Below are 15,240 nucleotides of genomic sequence, written 5' to 3' on the forward strand. Positions count from 1 at the left end.
CTTTTTGCTTATTGCATTGTTAAAATAATGAGTGATTGTAAAACAAAAACAAAAACAAAAACATTTCTATAGCTGGTTGTGGTGGTTCAAAAATATATTCTATGTAATGTAGTACCACAATATCTGACATATAGTAAGTACTCTATAAGTTAGCTCTTCTAAAATTATATATATATATATAATGTATAACATGAGATGAAATTGTTCACATGCTGCTTTCTTCTTTTTGATGAGCTATATCTTCAATACCTATTTTCATTCTCTTCTTAGAACCTAGGATATACATTGCCATTTCCTCACAACCCAACTTCTTTTTTTTTTTTTTTTATTTCTAAGTAGTTTGTACTTTGTTTATTTTTCCTTTTTTTTTAAATGTGTTTTATTGATTATAATATTACATTTGTGCCAATTTCCCTTCCCTCTGCTCCCCTCCACCCGGTGGCCCCCCTCCCTCCAGTTGTCCCCCCCTTTTAGATCATGTCCATTAGTTGTGCATATAGTTCTTCTCAACCTCTGTCTATTCCATTCCCTCCTACCATGATCCTTAATTCCTATATCATCTCCCTCCCTCTCCCCATTCCCCCTCCCTGTTGACCTCCCCCCAATATGTTCCCCGTACCTATAGTTCTTTTTCCACTCTCGTTGCCTGTTTAGTTTGCCTTTGTTTCAATTCCCTAGCTTCTGTTGTTTCTTGTGATGCAGTTTTCATTTTAGATTTCATTGTCTTGATCCTCCTTTTTCTAAACCAGTCCCTTTAACATCTCATATAACAGTGGTTTGGATCTAATGAACTCTTTCAGTTTTATTTTGTCCTGGAAACACTTTCTCTGTCCTTCTATTCTGAATGACAATTTCGCTGGATAGAGTATTCGTGGTTGTAGGTTTTGGATTTTCATTACTTTGAATATTTCTTGCCAGTCCCTTCTTGCCTGCAGGGTCTCCCTTGAGAAGTCAGCTGATAGTCTAATTGGGACCCCTTTGTACATAATTCTTTTCTTCTCTCTTGCTGCTTTTAAGATTCTCTCTTTATCTTTAATTTTTGACATTTTGATTATAATGTGTCTTGGAGTGGTTCTCCCTGGGTCCAGTTTTTTTGGAACTCTCTGTGCTTCCTGGACCTGTAAGTCTATTTCCTTCCCCAAGTCTGGGAAGTTCTCCTTTATTATATTTTCACTCACTTTTTCAAGTTCTAGTTCATCTTCCTCGCTCTCTGGCAAACCAATGATTCTTATGTTTGGCCTTTTATAGCTGTCCCAGAGGTTTCTGATCCTCTCATTGTTGCTTCCCATTTCCTCTCTGCATTGGTTGACTGCTTGTTCCTTCTCCATATTCCAGTTTGTTGAAATGAACTCTGGATTTTTTTCCCTCACCATCTGTCTCGTATGTGGTTTTGTTCCTTTCGTTATGAGTGTTTTTCGCTTCTTTCTCATCTTTTTCCAGATCTTTTGTGAATTCTGTAAGCCACCTGATAACAATGGCCCAGAACTGAGCATCTGACAGGTTTCTTATCTGTTCATCTGTCAGGTTCTCCATCTGTTGCCTGGTGAGCTGCGCCACCGGGATTTCTATAGTTGTCTGCCTCATTTTGACAGATGCGTTTTGTTTTCTTGGGCCGGCTGTAGGGGGCAGTGCCTGTGTACTCGTAATGACCCAGTGACCGGCACCGTTCGGCAACCTTTCCTGCTGTGCCATGGTGCTTTGTCGTCACAATCCAGCGACCGGTGCCTGTCCGCGACCTATTTCGCAGCCCTGTAACGCTTTCTTTGGGGGCGGGGGTCCAAGATGGATTCACACAGTTATTCCGCTAGGAGACCAGGATCCGTCCTCCCGCCCCCCTGGGCCTCACTGTTCAAGGCGATGTGGTGGCTGCTTTCCCCAGCGTTGGGGTCGCGAGCTGCCGGGGGTTCGACTGCAGCCGGGATTGTTCTCCCCGCCGCTGTCCCTGGTGCGACCGCAAACAGCACCGCCCCCTTTCGCTCCCCTTACCTGCCCAAAGGGCACCGCTGGTTTATAACTTCATACGTTGGGCTTCCGTGTAGTTTTATTTTCTGGAATTTCTAGTTATCCTTTGTTTTGAAGTAGTTGTATTCCTCTCTAGTTGTAGAGGGAGACCTAGCGCGTCCGTCTAAGCCTCCATCTTGGCCGGAAGTCCACAACCCAACTTCTTTTAGAAGAATTTCAATTTTTGTTCAGGTATCCATACAGTTTCTACAGGCTCTGGTGAAAGAAAACTCCAATGCTCACTTTGAGGTGGCTAACAGGTTGAAAATTACTCTTCCTGGCTCAGATTCAGGAAGGCAGTATGTGAGAAAATAGAATATTTTTACTTTCACCTCAGATTTGATGTGGCTTCACATCCTGGTCTATCTCACCTAAAATATGGGCTGAAATTATCTGTTTACCTAAGAAAAATAAAGTACATAAAGAAAATAACAGTAATAATAACAAATAGAAGTACAAAAGTAGGTAACAAAAACACCAATATTTTTATCCAGGTTCATCTTCTATTCCAGTTACAATTGTAACTACAAATTTATATTATTATATACACTTATGTTAATTATTTTGAATTTTATAATACATAGAAATATAGTTTACAGTTAGAAAATAATGTTGCCCCTGATATTTATATCTCACATAATGCAGTGATCAAGAAAGCAGAAGTGTCAAAATTAATTAAGTTAAATGTGAGCTATCAATATTTCATCATGCCATAGAAGTATAAAATTTTGGTACACACACCAAAATCAACCAAAATATACTGTGACTATATATGGGAATCAAACCAAACCAAGGCATTGTAGACATTAGTAAATAATTACATGAATTTACTCACCTACTTTTTTGAGAAATGTAATTCCTATAAATTACATGTAAATTTAACAAATAATAAAATTGAGAAAAAATATCCAATAGAGCAAATTTTTGCTTTTGTTATTTTGGGAAAGATTATATTACATTGTAATGGGAAAAAAGAAATAATCAGATTAATAGCACATATGTGCATGAATGTGCATGCTTTCATTGGGTTTTGCTATTTCTTGTATATTAATAAGTTTGTTATACATTAAAATATAAATTATACTTCATAAAGATTGAAATTGAATCTGATGTATATTTTTATGAACATAAAAATAATTAATGGCGATATTACCACTAAACATCACTGAAGAAGATGGAAATACAATATTGTTGCCATCTTTAAATCTACTAAAAGATTTAGTAGAAATATTTTATATATATTTCAGGTAGTCATTTGTCTTGAGTGTTTAGACTGTCAGAAATTGTATAAAATGTTGTTTTTATATTCATTTGTATATATCAGAATTCTACAAAATAGTTATTATTTTTTGTTCCCCTTAATACACATAAGGAAAAAGAAGGACTTGGAAAGGTTGGTAGTATGACTGCAATCACTTAACTGATGAATAAGATTTAAAAGGATACCTCCCCCTTTTTAACCCAGACTCCAGGGAACATTATGGTATCTAAAATTATTCATATTTTTTATGTCTTATAAAAATAGAAAATCAAGTTAGGTACAAAAAGCTTTCTTGAAATAAATATTCAGGAACACTTAATTCTTGAATGTCTAGCCAAATGTTCTAAATTTCTTTATAGCCATGCTTACTTTGAGAAAGAGCCCTATCACTTATTTTCTATAAACATTTAATGACTGTAAATCTGTTGAAGAAAAGGTGAAGATAACATAGACATGCAAAATAAAATTACTTCAGCAGCTTCCACTTGCCCATCAAATTTTAGTAGTTTAGAATGTTCAAGTTTTTAGGAGTTTAGGCTGTTGAAGACCTGACTACCTTTTCATCTTAAGCCATTATTTTCAAGTAGATGTACGTAGATTTATTACATTCACCTCATGATGAAATGTAACATATCACATTTCTAAAAGAAACTTATTTATTTCTTTATGAAATAAATTGACTTAGAAAATATTCACTGTGAAAATATAGGCATTTTACTTTTAATGTTCTTTTTGTAATTAAATTTTAAAAAATTGGGAAGCAGCTTCATATTTCACAAGAAGAGTATATTTCAAGAAGTTTGTGAGTCTGGATTAGTCAATATTCCCATAGGTACCTAAAGGAACGGGAAATGCGTGGACAGAGTAAAAGGCACCAAACGTTAAGAGGTAAATCTAAAAATTATGGTGATATACTAAAATTCAGCAATACCTTCATTATCTCATGCATTCATTTATTTCACAAGTATGTAGTGAATGCCTACTACTTGCTCATTACTAACTTAGTTGGGGTAAAAGATAAGTTTAGAATGTTTTTGAGCTCCACTTCCTCATACTTATGTAGGGAAAGCAACTGACAGCAATATAACAAGAAAAACATTTTAAAACCACTGTGTGTAGTTAAATTATAAGAACATAGTTAAAATAAACACATTATAAAGAAAGAATTATTAACTCCAAATGAGGCTGTCTTTGAATGTAGGTTTTATGTGATTTGTGTGTGTGGCGTAGGGGAGGGAGTAAGATATAAAAGCATTTCCCAGAACACAGACGCCCATCTTGGTTTTGTAATGCTGGTGAAAGGGTTTCCAACATAGAATAAATAATCTGAGGAAACTTGTAGGCTTGAAAAAGGATAGTGAGGCACCTACTAATAATTATAATAAAGAAGGAAAGGTTGACACAATAGCTTAAAGAAAAAAAAAGTACAATCAACATTTATAAAGCAAGTGAGAGGTATACATTAATGGTTGATACATAGGAGTGATTTTAAACATTTATTTATTTACTAATACTATTTATAAACTAAAGTTTTATCAGCTTTTATCATCTGAAAATGATTGTTTCTTCTAGGAAATCTTTGGACCAGCATATATCCACATTGCGTTACTTTGGCAGTTCCCAGGGTTCTATCCTTAGACACACTATATAATATATAAAAGATAAAGCTACAAAAGATCCTAGCCATGGCAAATCTTTTGTTAGTATGATTTTATGGCGTTTTTTTAAGTGATAACATTATCACATTAAAAAATGTCTTCATAAATTTTTGCTGAAAATATCTTTTAAAATAATATTTAAATGGAAATTGAAATGATTAGTTTTTTACTTGCAGAAGAAAATTTTATTAAAATGTAGAAAATAGAAGGTTTTATGTAGTCTTACCTTTGCTAAATTTGTAAGGGAAAAAAGAACAACACTTTTTTTCTAAACCTGTCCCCCACGCACATTTTATTTTTGTAGTGACAGTTAAACTGCACATTTCATAACCTTCCTCCACATAAATTTCCTTTTCCCCCCTCTTTCACACGCCCCACTGGTAAATAAGCACAAGCCTTCTACAGTGGTTTAATAAGATAATTAAGCTCTGTTTCACTGGGCATCACAGTCATTTGAATACCCGTGGCACCAGAGTGCACTATTAAAGATTGTGTCAGAATGGATTAAGTATTGCATTGCTTTTCCAAAAGTACCTTCTGCTTGCTTGGAGGAGTAAATGGAAGCCGATTCATAAAATTAAGAAATGGGTCTCTGCACACAGGCTGTTCTTTATAATATTTCAGATGTTTTTGGTATTGCTAATTCAAATGAAATATATTTCTATCTTCCTTTTCCAAAGAATTGTACTGCTATTATTATAGAATCTTTCCAGTTGTTCTGCATTGTTATTACTTGATTGTATCCACTTCAGTGCATTTTATTTACAACCATCTAATCATATTAGAAAATGAGCATGGTGAAGCTTACATACATGCTCAAAGTAAAACATGAAACCTTTACAATAGACTGCCTTTGCAGCATGTTTAACAAAACCCAAAACAACAAAAAGAAACATAATATAGTTTCTAATCAATGACAAATCCCCTTATACAAATAATTGTATCACACATCAGTCTGTTAATGTTTTAAAAATGAAAATCCCCATATAATAATAATTTAACTTGTTTCCAGTAATTTTCCTTTGCAAATTACTTTTGCAAATACTGCAAAACTGTGTATTGCACTTGGAGAAAAGTTACACTTATCCTTCCTTCCAATTATTTAATATATTATCCAACAGCACACTTTATATGAAGGTTTTCAGTAAAAAGTTATCTACTGTCCTGTGAATTTAAGTACTAATAGTCTAAAAGAAATATTTTATGCACTTCATATGTTTTCTTAAGGTTTTCACCCTAGAAGGCATTTTTTGTCCTGCTAATTAATATGTACCAAAGGGTATATTTTTGAACTGTTTATATTCTTTAAACTGTGTCCACATTTTGTAGATATTTAACCATGAAGGGAAAAAAGTGACTCTTTCAAATTTGTATTTTCTAATAAAGTTTGGGCATTAAGAAATTTATATGAACTAAATAAATAGCTTCAAGATAAAGTGAAAAACGTTAAACAGCTCGAATTTAAAATTAAAAGGATGAATCCACAAATTGCAATAGTATAAAACTGTCACATAGCTAAGTGCATAAACTTTGGATCCTGTCCTGTTTTTCTGATAATAGGCTTTTTTTTTTTCTTTTTTCTTTTTTTCCTCCAAAGAATCTGGTCCCTATGGGGGCTTTGAACTAGTGACTCTTATCTATAGAAGCAGCAGCTCTATCTTTTGTGTGTGTTTCTAATTCAATTTCACACTGGGCTCCTTTTCTGGCATCCTAAAACAGCTGATTAAAGGCAACTATTATAATTTATTCAACAATTATGTATAAAGTGGGGAGCACTGCAGAAGGTACTATGAACAAAATGAAATGTGCTTTGTATCCTCCGTGAGCTTTTAATCTAGTGACAGTATATACAGGTTACTAAACAAATCATCAAATATTAGGTGCTATGTGAATATCAACAAGAAAAAGTGACATAGATTTTAGAAGAAAGAGCAAAGTAAACTGTGCTGATTAGAAAGCATGTTAGGATACTGTCATGTGGACCTGAAATATAAATGACAAATGGTGATAAATGATTTTTTTGTGGATGAGAGTTACAAAAAGGAGACAACATTAAATCCAAAGGTAGTATTAACAGAATTGCTTTGGTTTAAATAATTGATAACTTGGCAAGTTAGTGACTAAAATTAACACTTCAACAATGTGTGGGTTAGGGATGCTGACCCCTCATGCAGCTGTAAATCCATGTAACACTTTCTACTCCCCAAAAGCTGAACTACTAGTAGCCTCTGTTGACTGGAAACCTTATAGATCACATAAATATTCAACATATACTTGTGTATGTTATCTGTATTATACACTGTTTTCTTACAATAAAGTTAGCTAGAGGAGAGAAATATTATTAACAAAATGGTAAAGAAGAGAAAATATGTTTACAGTAATGTGCTATATTTAGCAATACCATAAGTTGACATCTTTTGTTTACAAGATGAATTGTCTGCCAGTAATTACATTAATATTGTCTTATATCATACAAACACTGTAGATATTATATGTATTACTAACACTAGATATCAAAATTGCAAAAAATAATGTAAGAAATATTCCTATTTATTTACAGGTACAATGATTCATTTGTTGATGATGAAGAAGTGACTGTACAATTGCTTTATGGTAGCATAATGTAATCAATAAAATTGCTTCATGGTAACCTGGACTATACACTAATGAATGAATCATTATAACATTTTTGTGGCATGCAACAATCATGTTAATAATAAAGTATAAGAAACATTGTTATTTTTAAATTTACTGGAGTGACATTGGTTAATAAGATTACTGTATATATATTTCAAGTGTGCATTTCTATGATACATAATCTGTATATTGCAGTGTATGCCAGTCATCCAACCTCAAGTAATCTTCTATCACCATATATTTAACCCCCTTTACCCTTAACATTTAAAAAAACAAAAACACTTTCCTGTGAGGATAGGTCAATACGCAGTTTCATGAATTATGACAGAGACATATTGTACAGTAATGTAATTCTTTGAATTTGTGGATTTATAATTTTGAATTGATGCCATTTACTGTTTTTTACTTTATATTGAAGCTAGTTATAAAGCAGTAAGAAAACTTATGCATTATTAACTTTCCATTAAATATCTCTCACCATATGCCTATGTAAGGCTATCCACTTTGTATAATTCTTCTACATAATGTATTACACAATGAATACTTAACTTAGGTTATAATAATAATGACACAAAAATGTATCATACAATTCTTTCTGTGCAGTTACTGAATTTTCGCATGAAGACACAAACACACAACAGATAAGTTTATTAAGTGTAAGGCATAATTGACTATTCACTAAGTGTCAATGGGTTATCATAAAGGTCTTCATCCTCAGCGTCTCTACGAGTAGGCTGAGGAGTTAGAGGAGGGGTTGGTTTTGCCATCTCAGGGGTGGAGGAGGTGGGGGAAGTAGAAGGAGAGGCAAGCACATTCACTGTAACCTTATGGAAATACATCACACGCTCTGTGTGATTTTTCGCTTCTTTGTTCTCTCAAAATGTTTTTCTGTGGTACCAGTCCTTCTTCCACTGTTTGCTTAGTTCAGTGTCTGTATCGTAGAAAGTGCAATGTAGTAAAAGAAGTCAAAAGCAGTCTTGATATACTGGAACCCTTCTGTGGGATTGTCCAATGTCAATTTGTTTTCTGGCACCACATCTTCTACATCTTCTTCCTCATTGTCTGACACTGGTGTGGAAGTACACATCCCCATCAAGTCCATCTTCAGTTAATCCTTCTGCTGTGCTGTCTACTAGCTCTTGAATTTCTCGAAGATCCATATATTCAAACCCATCACTCCACCTTTTTTGCCATATCCAAGGTCTATTTCATATTTCTTGATTGGCTCTGTCATAAATCCTATGAAGCCATGAACAAAATCTGGACACAGCTTTCTCCAGCAGGAATTTATTGGTTTGAGCTCAATGGCTTCCACATATTTTTTTATAACAACGATGGTATCTTCAATGATGTAATTTTTCCTTATTTTCATGATGGTCTTCCTCTGGGTTGTCTTCCACACTGCTGGCAATCCTTTACGTAGGGTACTGTGCATAATGAGTATTTAGGTCTTAATGAGCCCCTGATATAAAGACTGAGTTAGCTACTTTGTAGTGTTTGGGGGTAATTAGACCACTTTGATACCTTGGTGACGAACTTATAGGGTTCTGGGTAACCAGGGCATTTATCTAATATCCAAAGTGCCTCAGTGGCCAGCTACTTCCTGCCACAAGGACAAATCATTAATTGGAGCAATCCAGAAAAAGAGTTTCCATCTAAGCCTTGCTGTGCAACCAAATGACTGGCACCTGGTGTTTGTCTTTCCTCTTCAAGACCCAGGGGTTAGCAGCTATATAGACAAGGACGGCCTTGATAATGAACCTGACTGTGTTTGCACATAACAGAGTTAAGCTACCCCTTCCTGCCAGAAATCCTGCTCACTTCTCTTCCTTACTAATAATTTCCTGTGTGGCATTTTTCCCCCCCAGAATTGGGTACTTTTATCTGCATTAAAATATCGTCTGGCAGTCAGTTATCCTTTCTCCTCGATGATTTTATTAATAGTGTCTGGGAACTTGTCCTTTGACTCTTAGTTTACAGATGCTGCTTCCCTTGACATTTTTCAAGCCAAACCTCTTTCTAAAATGATCAAACCATCCTTTGCTGGCATTAACTTCCCATTCTAGATCCCTGACCTTCCAGTTGCTTTAAGTTGTCACATAGTGACTTTGCTTTTTCTTGAATCATATTAGAATTTATAGGTATATCTTTCTTTTTTTATTTATTGATGAGAGAGAGGCATAGATCTGTTGTTTCACTCATTGATTTATGCATTCATTGGTTGCTTCTTGTATTTGCCTGACCAGTGATCGAACCCAGAACCTTGTCATATCAGAAAGACTCTAACCAACTGAGCTACTCAGCTAGGAGGTTTGCCTTTCTTTCTTAATTTTTTTTCAATATTTTCCCAAGGATATGTTTTTTGTTTGCTTTATTATTTTTTTTTAATTTTATTTTAAAGAAAGAGGAAGGGAGGTGAGAGCGAGAGAGAGATTGATGTAAGAGAGAAATATTTATCAGCTGCCTGCTGTACATGCACCACCAGAGAACAAGCTCACTACCTAGGCATATGCCCTGTATGCAAATCGAACCCAGAAGCTTTTGGTGCATGGAATGATGCTGTACCCATCTGAGCCACCTGGCCAGGACAAGTTATGCCTTTATTATAGCAATCCTACACTCACATAAAAGGTGCATTTTCTTTCTTTTTTTTTTTTTTTTTGGCAGACGGTCCGTGGGGGTAAAAGGGAGAAGAAACAAAAGGTGCATTTTCAATATGAGATAAAGAGGTACCTCACAAAAAGTTCAAGGTTTTGTGTGTGCTGGTGCAGCTGCAACGACAACGTCATGAATTTCCTTTCCTTTATATATAACAGTCCTTACACTGGATGCATTTATCTTGCAATGGTGGGCCAATGCAGCTGCAGATCTCAATCTATGGTACATATCAAGTGATTCATCTTTCTCTAGTAATATCATGACTTTCCTCTGTTTCTTGGGAGCACTTCCAGTAGCACCACTAGTGGCACTTTGTGTGGGTCACAGGGTGTTATTCAAGATCTATAGTATTGTACTAAACATGATGAAAAATATATGAGAACTTCAAGAGGTCACTTTTTACTGTGATGTGCAATTTACTGAAAAGAGAACTGCTCACACAAATAAATCATGTGGCATTTCAAGTCTATACTCACAGAACTTGAGCGCTCTGCAACAGCAACAGGAGGTGACCAAAAGACTATTAGAGTAGTACAGTCAATTTTGTGCAGTTATGACTTAATACTTCATCTTACATCTCTTTACATTTCTCTCAGCTGTAACTGGTGCCATGCATGGTCTGTAAGTGTGAACATAACTTCTGATAAATTTTAACTTTTTATAATAAATTTGTATATACCTTATGGTAGCAAATTATAAAATAGACTAGGACCTACATATATTTTATGCATTCATGACATACCTATTTCTCTATTTTTTTCCCCTAGGCTATGCAGTTTGAGAGTTTTTCAAAATCTGGCATATTTCAAGAAACTTTTCAATATTTTTATTGAAAAATATCCACATATAAGTGGACCCAAACAGTTCTTGGCTCAACTGTAATTCTAAAAACATAATTCTATAGCAAAAAGGTACGTGTGCCATTAAAAGAGAAAGATTAAATTCTAGATTTCTCACATGACCTTGTAAGGCTGGTTAGTACTTTGTAAGCTAATTAGTGAACTCCAAAGGCCCTAACTTACATGGTCAAGACCATTACCAATAAATATATTGCTTATAGGCTAAAGTACCAATTGCTATAATTTTGTTAAGATTTAGCTTTAACAAATTTTGGTCAAACATTATATGTTAAATGATTTATGTCTTTTCTCATTTTCCAGTAGAGTTTCTGAAATGTAAAATTGCACAATTTTCTGAAAATCTCAAAAGACAATAGACAGCAGCAAATGAAAGAAATAAAATTAATTTATTAAAGAAATAGTTGCTGAGCAGAGCACTGTAATGATGTGGGAGCTCTGCAATTAGGTTACTGGATACAGATCTTGATGCACCTCTTAGTCATTATTTAACTTTATGTGTCTATAGAATGGAGATTAAAATAATACCTATTAGGATGGTCTTAGAGGAATTTAATAAAATTAGGCATTTAAAAATAAATGTTTAACTTAGTATCTAGCTCATAGTAAAGATTTAATACAAAGCAAGTCACAATAACTTTTAAATATTAAACAGTAGTTTATAGTTTAATAATATCCCGTTAATATCTCCATAAATATAATATATACAAAATGTATTTAATATATATTTTTGTAAAATTACATATATTAGTTTTATACCTATTACTATTTTATAGATAACTATACAATAGATTCTTGTTTTCTATTTCAAATTAAATATTTTTTGCAAAAAATGGAGACCAGAAAGTAGAAATAAAATAGAAATAAGTCATGTTTGAACAATATAGAGTTAAACCTATTATATTATGATGTCATTTCAAGATATTTAAATAAGTGTGTGCATTTCTTTTCTTTTGAAACAATAACTTGAGATTTTGTTGAATGTTCTGACTTCTAATTTGCCTTCTTGGATTAAAAAATTGATCATTAACATTTTTCATATCCTGATATAGTAAAACATGATATGTAAGGGCTAACTAGTATCTAAAAATGTTACATAGATTAAAATGTCTTTCTGTAACAGTTTTAATTCACATTTAAAAAAATAGATATTAATATGGACTTGGTGATCCCATCCAGAGACATGTTTGTTGTATGGGCAGTGCACCAACCACAAGATATGAAATTCACAAATAAGCTAAATTGGCATTCAGGAGCAACTCTCCTGGCTTCAAGTTCATGATGGCAGACTCATAGACAGAGAGCAGGCTGACAGCACTTGTGAGGAGGGTGGGGTGGGGTTGCAGAGGGATGGAGCAAAAAAAAAAAAAAAAAAACTCAAGGACACAGACAAACACCAGTGTGGTGACTGCTGGGAGAGAGAAAGAAGGGGGAGGGCGAGGCAGGTAAAGAGGAATCAAAGGTGATGGATGGAGCGTTGACTTGGGGTGGTGAACACACAAGACAGTGTACGGATGATTTGCTGCAGAACTGTGCACCTGAAACCTGGATAACTGTGTGATCCAGTGTGTCCTCAATAAATTCAACACAAATGAAAAATGTATTCATCAATCGAACCTTATCAGATGAGCTCTTCTTCTGTCCACAAATGGCACCAGCATTCTTTCAGTCAGGCCTTCAAATCGATACTATCTTTGATTTTTCTCTTTGTCCTGGCCACCTACATGCTGCTGCTGATACCTTTGAAATCCCTCTTGACTCTCTGTTCCTATTGCCACCTCCAAGTCTAGGACCTCATTGGCTCGTGCCTGTATTTCTACAATCGTCCCCTTACCCTTTCTTCTCCTAATACCGGGCTGAACACAGAACCCTACAATGTGCATCCGGAAATACTGCTCTCATTGTAAAATGCTCTAGGGAGAGCAGAAGACACGCTGTGTGCCCATAGTCAAAGGCAGCTAATATCTTTGTCTCAATGGTCTAATCTGAGAAGTAAAGATTATGTTTCAAGTATTGTGAAGATTAAATGGGGTAGTACCTGTGAAGTGGCTTTGTCAGCTGTAAATCACTAAGTAAATGTTACCCATAATAACTATGGGGCCCCTTTGTCACGTAGGAAATGTCCCCCCCGACTCTTCCACAACTTCATTCCTGTTTCCCTGGCTCTTGAGCTCTCAAGATATAGCCTTAGGACGCTTGAGTTCGTTTCCATCAGGGACCTGCAGGCTCCCTGCCAAGTAGCCTGGGACCCATAGGGCCCGTGGGGCACAACCTTCTAATTTCTGCTTCATGTTTTAACTGGTCTTTCCTCCTCCCCCACTCCCACAGGCCCCCTGTCTGACCTGGACTCTCTTTTCCGAGCTCCTCTCCATTTACCCAGACCCGCCCTCCATTCAGACAGACCCTCCCTTGCCCCACGCGAGTCCTGCCCCTTCAGTGATGCCTCCTCGTCCTGCAGCTGTGTTAGCCTCCCTGAAGCACACGAGAGCACAGCCGGTCATCATCCCGCCGCGTGACACACAAGTGTGTGCCACTCTGCTATCACTCCCTCTGAGCGCAGCTCCCTGAATGATCAACCGAGCCTGCACCCCTCTTTGTATTTTTCCCAGGGCCTGGCGCAGACCCTGTGGGTAGCACAAGGGTGAACCAGTAACAAAGGAACACGTAGTACGGCTTCCAAGTCGTTCATTGCAGAAACTTGGTCTATCTTCGGTCCCTTTATCTAGCCAACTGCTAGGGACAAGGCCTATAATGTGTGTTTGACAAAACATGAGCAGTTATGCATTGCTTTTTGAATGCAAACGCCAGCTTTGCAGTTGAGTTTCTTAGTGTATTCTCCAAATATGAAGAACCAGGGACACACATTGGAGAGTAATGCTGACTTGGTTAAACTCTAATGGAACACTGGACGCTCTGCTTTGCAACAGTGCCGCACCATTATCCTCAGACATATTGGCCTTCTAAAAATGTAAGCGACAGCATCACAGCTTTCTAGTAATAAGGATCAACATTTCTTTATACAGGCAGTGATAGGGCTGTGAGACCAAGATTATGTGGTAACTAGAGGAAGCCTCAAAGAGTAAACATGAACTTCACCGTTATTCTTACTATCTCACTATCTGAACGCCATGTGTTCATTCGCAGGTAATGCACGATTCTAGGAAAAACAGAGTGATCATGTATCTCCACCGCTGTCCAGCTCTGTACGACGATGTGAAAACACGGTTTCTGTCTCCCGTGAGTAATCAGAAACAACCTGCACTGTCACTCCTGTCTGGTCTTCTGAATGACTGTGGTCTGGGATTGCCCTTGCTACATATGCTACCAGAGAGAGGACAGAAATCAGCTCCTGGCCGGAGAGGAAGACAAAACCAAATCAGAGCCGTAACACATTTTTTTTTTTTAAAGAACATAATGTAATTTAAAATGTTTGCTCATTTTTTCTAGATTCTATACAATTTGCGTGTATTAATTTTTATGTAAGTCGTCGTCGTCGTCGGCAGCCGTCCGTCTCGAGAGACGATGGTGTAGCTTCTTAAGAGTCTATCTGCACCGCCGAGAATGGCTGTGCAGTCCGACTCGGGAGTGACATGGTATCTGTCTCCTCCCGTGTTGAATCGACATCTTGTGATGACACTGAAGCTACAGAGCCTGGGCAGGGTAATATGGAGGGTCTGCTGTTGCCCATGCAGCAGACCCCCCCTCTCTTCGCAGCTGAAGGGTCCAAGGGAAAGACGGAGTCGATACAGCTTGGGTTCAGGTGCGCCGCAGGAGTTGCCGGTGTTGACTACAACGTCAAACCGCCTTAGGGACTCCGGCTCCGGATTTTCTGTCGGGGTTTACTCCCTTAGCCTTTCCCCTGAAGAGGTATGCCGCAAGGCAGCGGAGGTTTTTTGGAGTCAGAGTTTTCCTTCTCTGATGTACCCTGACTGGAAGATCGAACCAGCGACACTTAGCTGGCAGGCCGACGCTCAATCCACTGAGCTAAACCAGCCAGGGCTTTATGTAAGTAATACAAAAACTAGTCAATAATATTATTGAATAATATTGAATAATATTATTGACTATATTCCTGATGCTGTACTTTATGGCAAGATTCTTAATGGAAGATTTTCTGAGTACAGATGTTCAAGTAAACGCCATTGAGGATTTTAAAAGTAAATATATG

The 15,240-nt window shown here is 36.4% G+C and overlaps 1 protein-coding gene across 1 annotated transcript in view; it reads left to right on the forward strand.

Annotated features, from left to right (window-relative positions):
- The window catches only part of LOC149995963 (conserved oligomeric Golgi complex subunit 6-like), a 50,870-nt gene extending 36,533 nt beyond the window's left edge, over nucleotides 1–14,337 (forward strand). The window contains exon 8 of the mRNA XM_090258191.1: nucleotides 14,217–14,337. The gene's annotated coding sequence lies outside the window, so the exon portion shown is untranslated. The remainder of the gene's footprint in view (nucleotides 1–14,216) is intronic.
- The last annotated feature ends 903 nt before the right edge of the window (nucleotides 14,338–15,240 follow it).

This window comes from Furipterus horrens, unplaced genomic scaffold, assembly GCF_987537825.1.
Source record: "Furipterus horrens unplaced genomic scaffold, mFurHor1.1.pri manual_scaffold_12, whole genome shotgun sequence".
Lineage (NCBI taxonomy): Eukaryota > Metazoa > Chordata > Mammalia > Chiroptera > Furipteridae > Furipterus > Furipterus horrens.